The sequence below is a fragment of the Ranitomeya imitator genome, chromosome 1 (assembly GCF_032444005.1).
Source record: "Ranitomeya imitator isolate aRanImi1 chromosome 1, aRanImi1.pri, whole genome shotgun sequence".
NCBI classification, from domain to species: domain Eukaryota; kingdom Metazoa; phylum Chordata; class Amphibia; order Anura; family Dendrobatidae; genus Ranitomeya; species Ranitomeya imitator.
In genome coordinates, this window is record NC_091282.1 from 1220071590 (window position 1) to 1220080936 (window position 9347).

The window sequence follows — 9347 nt, forward strand, 5'->3', positions numbered from 1 at the left end:
CATCTGAAGCCAATACGGGACAATGGCCGAGCAGGAGGAAGATTGGGATACTGTACTGATGGAACCACAAGAGTTGACACCCTCTCCTCTACTCAAGACAGAAGATAGGTCAGAGGAAGATCCACTCAGTGGGGTGACAAACCCCAGATCCTGAGGCATTCCTCCTTATCACTATGCACAAGAAGAGTTTGTCTTGTCACAAATCCAGCAAAGTTCCCAGGAATGTGTACAACTGTTGCTAGAGCTCAAACTGCCCCTGAAGAAATCCCGTTCATCTAGAGACTCTCTTCACCCAAGGACTGGTGAGATAAAAGGATGGAGAAATGTATGAAAATGGAGCATGGGTGACAAAGTGTTACAAAGTCCTGTGGCCTCCAGACTTGAATAAATCACTGCGGAATTGTTTTTAAAGAGGAGAGTTGGAGAAGTGACAGAATTAGGCAGTGCCCTGGATCAGGTGACAAAGAGGAACCAGTCTCTAACATATAAGGTCAGTTCCCAATACGAGAGGAGATTTGGTGCCAAGAGAGGTGATAAATCGATGCAGCTCAAGCGGCTGAGATAGTAGGCCACAGCCGCAGGTAACGGCTAGGCCCAGACCGAGACGAGGACAGTCAAGAACCGAACAAGAGAGCTAAGCCGGTCAAAGTCCAGACTGCGCTCATCAACGGTTGATGGCGGTCAAGGATCCCAATCGAGACAACACCGGTCATTAGTCGAGGACCAGCCTTCACCAATACGGACCGAGGAGACGCGATCAAGCATCGAAGAGGTCCTTGGAATACGTGGCCAGACTCCGTGGTCAGTGATCGAAAAAGACGTGGCAGACAGTTCATCACTTCCAGCACAGACTTACGGTACCAGGCATGGACAGGGGGAGGGCTGTGGACCAAACGGGTCCAGGTGACGCTAGTTGATAGACTTTGCAAGAAAACGTGCTGATAGTGAGATGGAGCAGTGTCCCTTGTCAAGGCCATAAATCCGCAGAAACTTCTAGGGACTGTTCCCGCCACATACTGGGCTTGCCACCCCCCCACTCTAGCACTAGGTTGGACTGTAGACTCGGAGCTGATATTGACGTTTCCTGTTATATACTAATCCATGTACCTCTTTTATATAATTGCTTGTCAAATATTCTGTAACTATTATCCTTTTGTGATTTGTCAGCTAGCTGACAGTGCACGTCAGACCAAAGGAGAATCATGAGGTCAAAGGAACTGGCCAAGGAGCTCAGAGACAGAATTGTGGCAAGGCACAGATCTGGCCAAGGTTACAACAGAATCTCTGCATTACTCAAGGTTCCTAAGAGCACAGTGGCCTCCATAATCCTTAAATGGAAGAAGCTTGGGACCTCCACAAGTGTTCCTAGACCTGGCCGTCCAGCCAAACTGAGCAATCGTGGCAGAAGAGCCTTGGTGAGAGGCAAAGAAGAACCCCAAGATCACTGTGGCTGAGCTCCAGAGATGCAGTAGGGAGAAAGTTCCACAAAGTCAACTATCACTGCAGCCTCCACCAGTCAGGCCTTTATGGCAGAGTGGCCCGACGGAAGGCTCTCCTCAGTGCAAGACATATGAAAGCCGCATAGAGTTTGCTAAAAAAACACTCCTGCGGGGTGGGTGGGGGGGGACACTCCCCTGCGGGGTGGGTGGGGCGCTCTCCTGCGGGGTGGGTGGGGGGGGGGGACGCTCCCCTGCGGGGTGGGTGGGCGCTCTCCTGCGGGGTGGTTGGGGGGGGGGGCGCTCTCCTGCGGGGTGGGTTGGGGGTTGGGCGCTCTCCTGCGGGGTGGGTTGGGGGGGCGCTCTCCTGCGGGGTGGGTGGGGGGGGCGCTCTCCTGCGGGGTGGGTGGGGGTGGGGCGCTCTCCTGCGGGGTGGGGGGCACTCTCCTGCGGGTGGGGGAAGCTCTCCTGCGGGGTGGGGGACGCTCTCCTGCGGGGTGGGGGGGCGCTCTCCTGCGGGGTGGGGGGGCACTCTCCTGCTGGAGGGGGGGCACTCTCCTGCTGGAGGGTGGGCACTCTCCTGCTGGAGGGTGGGCACTCTCCTGCGGGTGGGGGGGGTGCGCTCTCCTTCGGGTGGGGGGCGCTCTCCTTCGGGTGGGGGGGCGCTCTCCTGCGGGGTGGGGGGAGCTCTCCTGCGGGGTGGGGGGCGCTCTCCTGCGGGTGGGGGGATGCTCTCCTGCGGGTGGGGGGGACGCTCTCCTGCGGGGTGGGGGGCGCTCTCCTGCGGGTGGGGGGACGCTCTCCTGCAGGTGGGAGGGGCGCTCTCCTGCGGGTGGGGGGACGCTCTCCTGCGGGGTGGGGGCGCTCTCCTGCGGGGTGGGGGGCGCTTTCCTGCAGATGGGGGGGCGCTCCCCTGCGGGTTGAGGGGGGCGCTCCCCTGCAGGGTGGGGGGGCGCTCCCCTGCGGGGTGGGTGGGGCGCTCCCCTGCCTTTGCGCTCCCCTGCGGGGTGGGGGGACGCTCTCCTGCGGGTGGGGGGAGCTCTCGTGCGGGTGGGGGGGCGCTCTTCTGCGGTTGGGGGGGGCACTCTCCTGCGGGTGGGGGGACCTCTCTCCTTCACTCTCCTGTGGGTGGGGGACACTCTCCTTCACTCTCCTGCGGGTGGGGGACACTCTCCTGCGGGTGGGAGGGGCGCTCTCCTGCGGGTTGAGGGGGGCGCTCCCCTGCGGGGTGGGTGGGGGGGGGGAAGGCGCTCTCCTGCGGGGTGGGGGGGCGCTCTCCTGCGGGGTGTGGGGGGGGGCGCTCTCCTGCGGGGTGTGGGGGGGGCGCTCTCCTGCGGGGTGGGGGGGGGGGGCGCTCTCCTGCGTCGGGCGCTCTCCTGCGGGGTGGGGGGGGGCGCTCTCCTGCGGGGTGGGTGGGGGGGGCACCCTCCTGCGGGGTGGGGGGCGCTCTCCTGCGGGGTGTGGGGGGGGGCGCTCTCCTGCGGGGTGTGGGGGGGGGGCGCTCTCCTGCGTTGGGCGCTCTCCTGCGGGGTGGGTGGGGGGGGCGCTCTCCTGCGGGGTGGGTGGGGGAGGGGCGCTCTACTGCGGGGTGGGTGGGGGGCGCTCTACTGCGGGGTGGGTGGGTGGGGGCGCTCTACTGCGGGGTGGGTGGGTGGGGGGCGTTCTCCTGCGGGGTGGGTGGGTGGGGGGGCGCTCTCCTGCGGGGTGGGTGGGGGGGGCGCTCTCCTGCGTTGGGCGCTCTCCTGCGGGGTGGGTGGGGGGGGGGGCGCTCTCCTGCGGGGTGGGTGGGGGAGGGGCGCTCTACTGCGGGGTGGGTGGGTGGGGGGCGCTCTACTGCGGGGTGGGTGGGTGGGGGGCGCTCTACTGCGGGGTGGGTGGGTGGGGGGCGTTCTCCTGCGGGGTGGGTGGGTGGGGGGCGCTCTCCTGCGGGGTGGGTGGGTTCGGGCGCTCTCCTGCGGGGTGGGTGGGTGGGGGGCGCTCTTCTGCGGGGTGGGTGGGTGGGGGCCGCTCTTCTGCGGGGTGGGTGGGTGGGGGGCGCTCTCCTGCGGGGTGGGTGGGGGGCGCTCTCCTGCGTTGGCGCTCTCCTGCGGGGTGGGTGGGTGGGGGGCGCTCTCCTGCGGGGTGGGTGGGGGGGGCGCTCTCCTGCGTTGGGCGCTCTCCTGCGGGGTGGGTGGGGGGGACGTTCTACTGCGGGGTGGGTGGGGGGGCGCTCTACTGCGGGTGGGTGGGTGGGGGGGCGCTCTCCTGCGGGGTGGGCGTTCTCCTGCGGGGTGGGTGGGGGGCGCTCTCCTGCGGGGTGGGTGGGGGGGGCGCTCTCCTGCGTTGGGCGCTCTCCTGCGGGGTGGGTGGGGGGGGGCGCTCTCCTGCGGGGTGGGTGGGGGAGGGGCGCTCTACTGCGGGGTGGGTGGGTGGGGGGCGCTCTACTGCGGGGTGGGTGGGTGTTGGGCGCTCTACTGCGGCGTGGGTGGGTGGGGGGCGCTCTCCTGCGGGGTGGGTGGGTTCGGGGCGCTCTCCTGCGGGGTGGGTGGGTGGGGGGCGCTCTTCTGCGGGGTGGGTGGGTGGCGCTCTCCTGCGGGGTGGGTGGGTGGGGGGCGCTCTCCTGCGTTGGCGCTCTTCTGCGGGGTGGGTGGGTGGGGGGCGCTCTCCTGCGGGGTGGGTGGGGGGGGCGCTCTCCTGCGTTGGGCGCTCTCCTGCGGGGTGGGTGGGTGGGGGGCGCTCTACTGCGGGGTGGGTGGGTGGGGGGCGCTCTACTGCGGGGTGGGTGGGTGGGGGGCGATCTCCTGCGGGGTGGGTGGGGGGGTGCGCTCTCCTGCGGGGTGGGTGGGGGGGGCGCTCTCCTGCGGGGTGGGTGGGGGCGCTCTCCTGCGGGGTGGGTGGGTGGCGCTCTCCTGCGGGGTGGGTGGGGGGGCGCTCTCCTGCGGGGTGGGTGGGGGGGCGCTCTCCTGCGGGGTGGGTGGGGGGGCGCTCTCCTGCGGGGTGGGTGGGGAGGGGGGGCGCTCTCCTGCGGGGTGGGTGGGGGGGGGGCGCTCTCCTGCGGGGTGGGTGGGGGGGCGCTCTCCTGCGGGGTGGGGGGGGGCGCTCTCCTGCGGGGTGGGTGGGGAGGGGGGGCGCTCTCCTGCGGGGTGGGTGGGGGGGGGCGCTCTCCTGCGGGGTGGGTGGGGGGGCGCTCTCCTGCGGGGTGGGGGGGGGCGCTCTCCTGCGGGGTGGGTGGGGAGGGGGGGCGCTCTCCTGCGGGGTGGGTGGGGGGGGGGCGCTCTCCTGCGGGGTGGGTGGGGAGGGGGGGCGCTCTCCTGCGGGGTGGGTGGGGGGGCGCTCTCCTGCGGGGTGGGTGGGGAGGGGGGGCGCTCTCCTGCGGGGTGGGTGGGGAGGGGGGGCGCTCTCCTGCGGGGTGGGGGGGGGGGCGCTCTCCTGCGGGGTGGGTGGGGGGGGCGCTCTCCTGCGGGGTGGGTGGGGGGGGCGCTCTCCTGCGGGGTGGGTGGGGGGGGGGGGCGCTCTCCTGCGGGGTGGGTGGGGAGGGGGGGCGCTCTCCTGCGGGGTGGGTGGGGAGGGGGGGCGCTCTCCTGCGGGGTGGGTGGGGGGGGCGCTCTCCTGCGGGGTGGGTGGGGGGGGCGCTCTCCTGCGGGGTGGGTGGGGGGGGCGCTCTCCTGCGGGGTGGGTGGGGGGGGCGCTCTCCTGCGGGGTGGGTGGGGGGGGCGCTCTCCTGCGGGGTGGGTGGGGAGGGGGGGCGCTCTCCTGCGGGGTGGGTGGGGAGGGGGGGGCGCTCTCCTGCGGGGTGGGTGGGGAGGGGGGGCGCTCTCCTGCGGGGTGGGTGGGGAGGGGGGGCGCTCTCCTGCGGGGTGGGGGGGGGGGCGCTCTCCTGCGGGGTGGGTGGGGAGGGGGGGCGCTCTCCTGCGGGGTGGGTGGGGGGGGGCGCTCTCCTGCGGGGTGGGTGGGGGGGTGGGCGCTCTCCTGCGGGGTGGGTGGGGGGGGGGGCGCTCTCCTGCGGGGTGGGTGGGGGGGGGCGCTCTCCTGCGGGGTGGGTGGGGGGGGGCGCTCTCCTGCGGGGTGGGTGGGGAGGGGGGGCGCTCTCCTGCGGGGTGGGGGGGGCGCTCTCCTGCGGGGTGGGTGGGGGGGGGCGCTCTCCTGCGGGGTGGGTGGGGGGGGGCGCTCTCCTGCGGGGGGGGGGGGGTGAGGGGGGGACGCTCTCCTGCGGGGCGGGGGGCACTCTCCTGCGGGGGGGGGGTGAGGGGGGGACGCTCTCCTGCGGGGCGGGGGGGCACTCTCCTGCGGGGGGGGGGTGAGGGGGGGACGCTCTCCTGCGGGGTGGGTGGGGAGGGGGGGCGCTCTCCTGCGGGGTGGGTGGGGAGGGGGGGCGCTCTCCTGCGGGGTGGGTGGGGAGGGGGGGCGCTCTCCTGCGGGGTGGGGGGGGGGGGGGGCGCTCTCCTGCGGGGTGGGTGGGGAGGGGGGGCGCTCTCCTGCGGGGTGGGTGGGGGGGGGGCGCTCTCCTGCGGGGTGGGTGTGGGGGGGGCGCTCTCCTGCGGGGTGGGTGGGGAGGGGGGGCGCTCTCCTGCGGGGTGGGGGGGGGGCGCTCTCCTGCGGGGTGGGTGGGGGGGGGCGCTCTCCTGCGGGGTGGGTGGGGGGGGGGCGCTCTCCTGCGGGGTGGGTGTGGGGGGGCGCTCTCCTGCGGGGTGGGTGGGGAGGGGGGGGCGCTCTCCTGCGGGGTGGGGGGGGGCGCTCTCCTGCGGGGTGGGTGGGGGGGGGCGCTCTCCTGCGGGGGGGGGTGAGGGGGGGACGCTCTCCTGCGGGGCGGGGGGCACTCTCCTGCGGGGGGGGGGTGAGGGGGGGGACGCTCTCCTGCGGGGTGGGGGTGCAGCAGTCTTCTGGACGGTCAGGGTGTTACTATAGACGGGAGGTAAATGCTAGAGTGTATGGGCTCCTTCCAGGTGTGACGTCATTTCCGGGGGCGTGTCCTATCGGGAGGGGCGTGTTTTCAGTCACATCATGAAGGCGGCAAAGCAAAGCAGCATGATTCTATCTTGTGGACGGCATGGCACATGGAGGTTAGTGGTTTCAGGGTGAAAAAATGCTACTTGCTGCTCGCTATTGAGGGGAGGCTCTCTGGTGGGCGACCTGCTTGTCTGTGGGGGGGGCACCGCTGCTGCTGTGGGGGACCCCCGTGGTGGGCTTTGTGGGGGGGGCACCGCTGCCGTTGTGGGGGACCCCTGTGGTGGGGGGGCACCGCTGCTGCTGTGGGGGACCCCCATGGTGGGGGGGGGACCCCTGTGGTGGGCTTTGTGGGGGGGCACCGCTGCTGCTGTGGGGGACCCCCATGGTGGGGGGGGGACCCCTGTGGTGGGCTTTGTGGGGGGGCACCGCTGCTGCTGTGGGGGACCCCTGTGGTAGGCTTTGTGGGGGGGCACCGCTGCTGCTCTGGGTGACCACCGTGGGGGACCCCCGTTGTGGGCTTTGTGGGGGGGGCACAGCTGCTGCTGTGGGGGACCCCCGTGGCGGGCTTTTTTTGGGGGGGTCACCGCTCTTGTTGTGGGGGGCACCGCTGCTGCTGTGGGGGACCCCCGTGGTGGGCTTTGTGGGGGGGCACCGCTGCTGCTGTGGTGGGCTTTTTGGGGGGCGCACCACTGCTGCTGTGGGGGACCCCTGTGGTGGGCTTTGTGGGGGGGGGGCACCGCTGCTGCCGGCTGTTGTGGGGGACCCCCGTGGTGGGGGGGCACCGCTGCTGCTGTGGGGGACCCCCGTGGTGGGGGGGGGGCACCGCTGCTGCTGTGGGGGACCCCCGTGGTGGGGGGGGGGCACCGCTGCTGCTGTGGGGGACCCCCGTGGTGGGCTTTGTGGGGGGGGCACCGCTGCTGCTGTGGGGGACCTTTTTTTGGGGGGGTCACCGCTCTTGTTGTGGGGGACCCCTGTGGTGGGCTTTTTTTGGGGGGGGCACCGCTGCTGCTGGCTGTTGTGGGGGACCCCCGTGGTGGGCTTTTTGAGGGGGGCACCGCTGCTGCTGGCTGTTGTGTGGAACCCCCGTGGTGGGCTTTTGGGGGGGCACCACTGCTGCTGGATGTTGTGGGGGACCCCTGTGGTGGGCTTTTTGGGGGGCACCGCTGCTGCTGGCTGTTGTGGGGGACCCCTGTGGTGGGATGTTGTGGGGGGACCCCTGTGGTGAGATTTGGGGGGGGGGGCACCTGCTGCTGGCTGTTGTGGGGGACCCCCTGTGGTGGGCTGTTGTGGGGGGCACCTGCTGCTGCTGGCTATTGTGGTGGGACCCCTGTGGTGGGATTTTGGGGGGCACCTGCTGCTGCTGAATATTGTGGGGGACCCCTGTGGTTGGATTTTGGGGGGCACCTGCTGGCTGTTGGGGGGGACCCCTGTGGTGGGGTTTGGAGGTGACCTGCTTACGGGGTGGACCCCTTTTAGTGGGGGAGACCTGTGGTGGGGTTTGAGGGTAACATGCTTGTGGTTCGGTTTGGGGGGGTGTGACCTGTCTATTGGGGGGACCCCTGTGGTGGGATTTGAGGGCTATCTGCTTGTGGGATGTGGGGGGAGACCTGCTGCAGGCTATAGGGGGACCCCTGTGGTGGGACGTGTTGAGGCGACCTGCCTGTGGTGGGACGTGTTGAGGCGACCTGCCGCTTACGGAGGGATCCCCTTTATTGGGGGGGCGACCTGCTTATGGGTTGGGTTTGGGGGGCTGATGAGGGCTTAGGCTGGGTGGAGTGGACGTCCGATAAGAGTTTAGGCTGGGTCGGGGGTGGACGTCCGATGGGGGGTTTGTGCTGGGTGGGGTGTGTGCTGGATGGGGGTGTGTGCTGGATGGGGGGTCCACGTCCTGTGGGGGTTTGGCCGTCCGGTGGGGGTTTATTATTGGGTGGGCGTGGTGTACGATGGGAGTAATGCTTGGAGGAGGGGTGGACGTCCGATGGGGGTTTATGCTGGGGGTTAAGCTGGGGTGGCATCCGATTGGGGGGGTGTCTGATGGGATTTATGGTTGGGGGCAGGGGGCGTCATATGGGGATTTACGCTTGTGGGAGGGAATGTCTGGTGGGCTTTGGGTTTATCCTGTGGGGTCCGCTGGTTAATGTGAGGTGGAGGTTTCTGACTGGGGGAGCGAGGTTATGGCGTGTGGCCTTCTGGTTGATGTGGGGGAGCTAATGCTTCATTGGGGTACACAAAAAAAATGGGTGTATGCTGCTTATGCTATGCAAAAAAAAATTTTTTAGGTATTTCCTGTAGAGGAGGGTACACCGCCAACTAGCACGAAGCTAATCCGTTTTAACTTAATGTCAGTAGGAGGAAGACATGGGTCTGGACCGCCCAGCCCAGTTTAGGCCTTAGGTTTTGGGAGGTTTTTTTTTTGACGATTTTTCTTTTTAATTTTTTTTTCTTCCCAGATATGGCTTTTGAGGGCGACAGTGGAATTGTCACTCTAATCTCCCACCTAGAATTGTCACTACCATATCATCTGTGGTCTAACACATCAAGAGTGTTTGGGGTTCCCCGGAGGACCGTTCATGCCACGAATCGCCCTACCCTCTCGCCTCTCTGCGTCCAGGTTATTCCTTGCCCATCTTCATCATCGCTCTGCGAAAAAGCATTTGTGATCTTAAGGACTGGTATATCCTACGAGGCAGTAAGGGGGCTACTTTAAAAAAAAAAAAAAAACACAGGACAAATATGTCCTAGTTTTCCCCTGAGCAATGTGGACGTCTCCTGAGGAAACCTTCCTATTCATGCAGCCTCCACGTTTTCCAGAGGCTCCAGTGACCTTGCTCTTAAAATATCCAGGCTTTGGTCTAGGCCTTCTCTGGTGGCCGGTCCACACCGCCAGCGCCCTGAACAATCATGCACGCCAACTTTCTAGTGCGTCCTACTCTGCGCCTATCAGTTTAAGAGTACTTCGCTTCTGCAACAGAGGACTAAAGTCTG

At 68.0% G+C, this 9347-nt stretch overlaps 1 long non-coding RNA gene across 1 annotated transcript; it reads left to right on the forward strand.

The window, feature by feature from the left end:
- Nucleotides 1-6395: 6395 nt before the first annotated feature.
- LOC138657339 (uncharacterized) lies at nucleotides 6396-9094 on the forward strand. The gene is made up of 2 exons (XR_011317035.1): nucleotides 6396-6475; nucleotides 8813-9094. It is a non-coding gene; the product is annotated as an uncharacterized lncRNA (long non-coding RNA).
- Nucleotides 9095-9347: the final 253 nt, after the last annotated feature.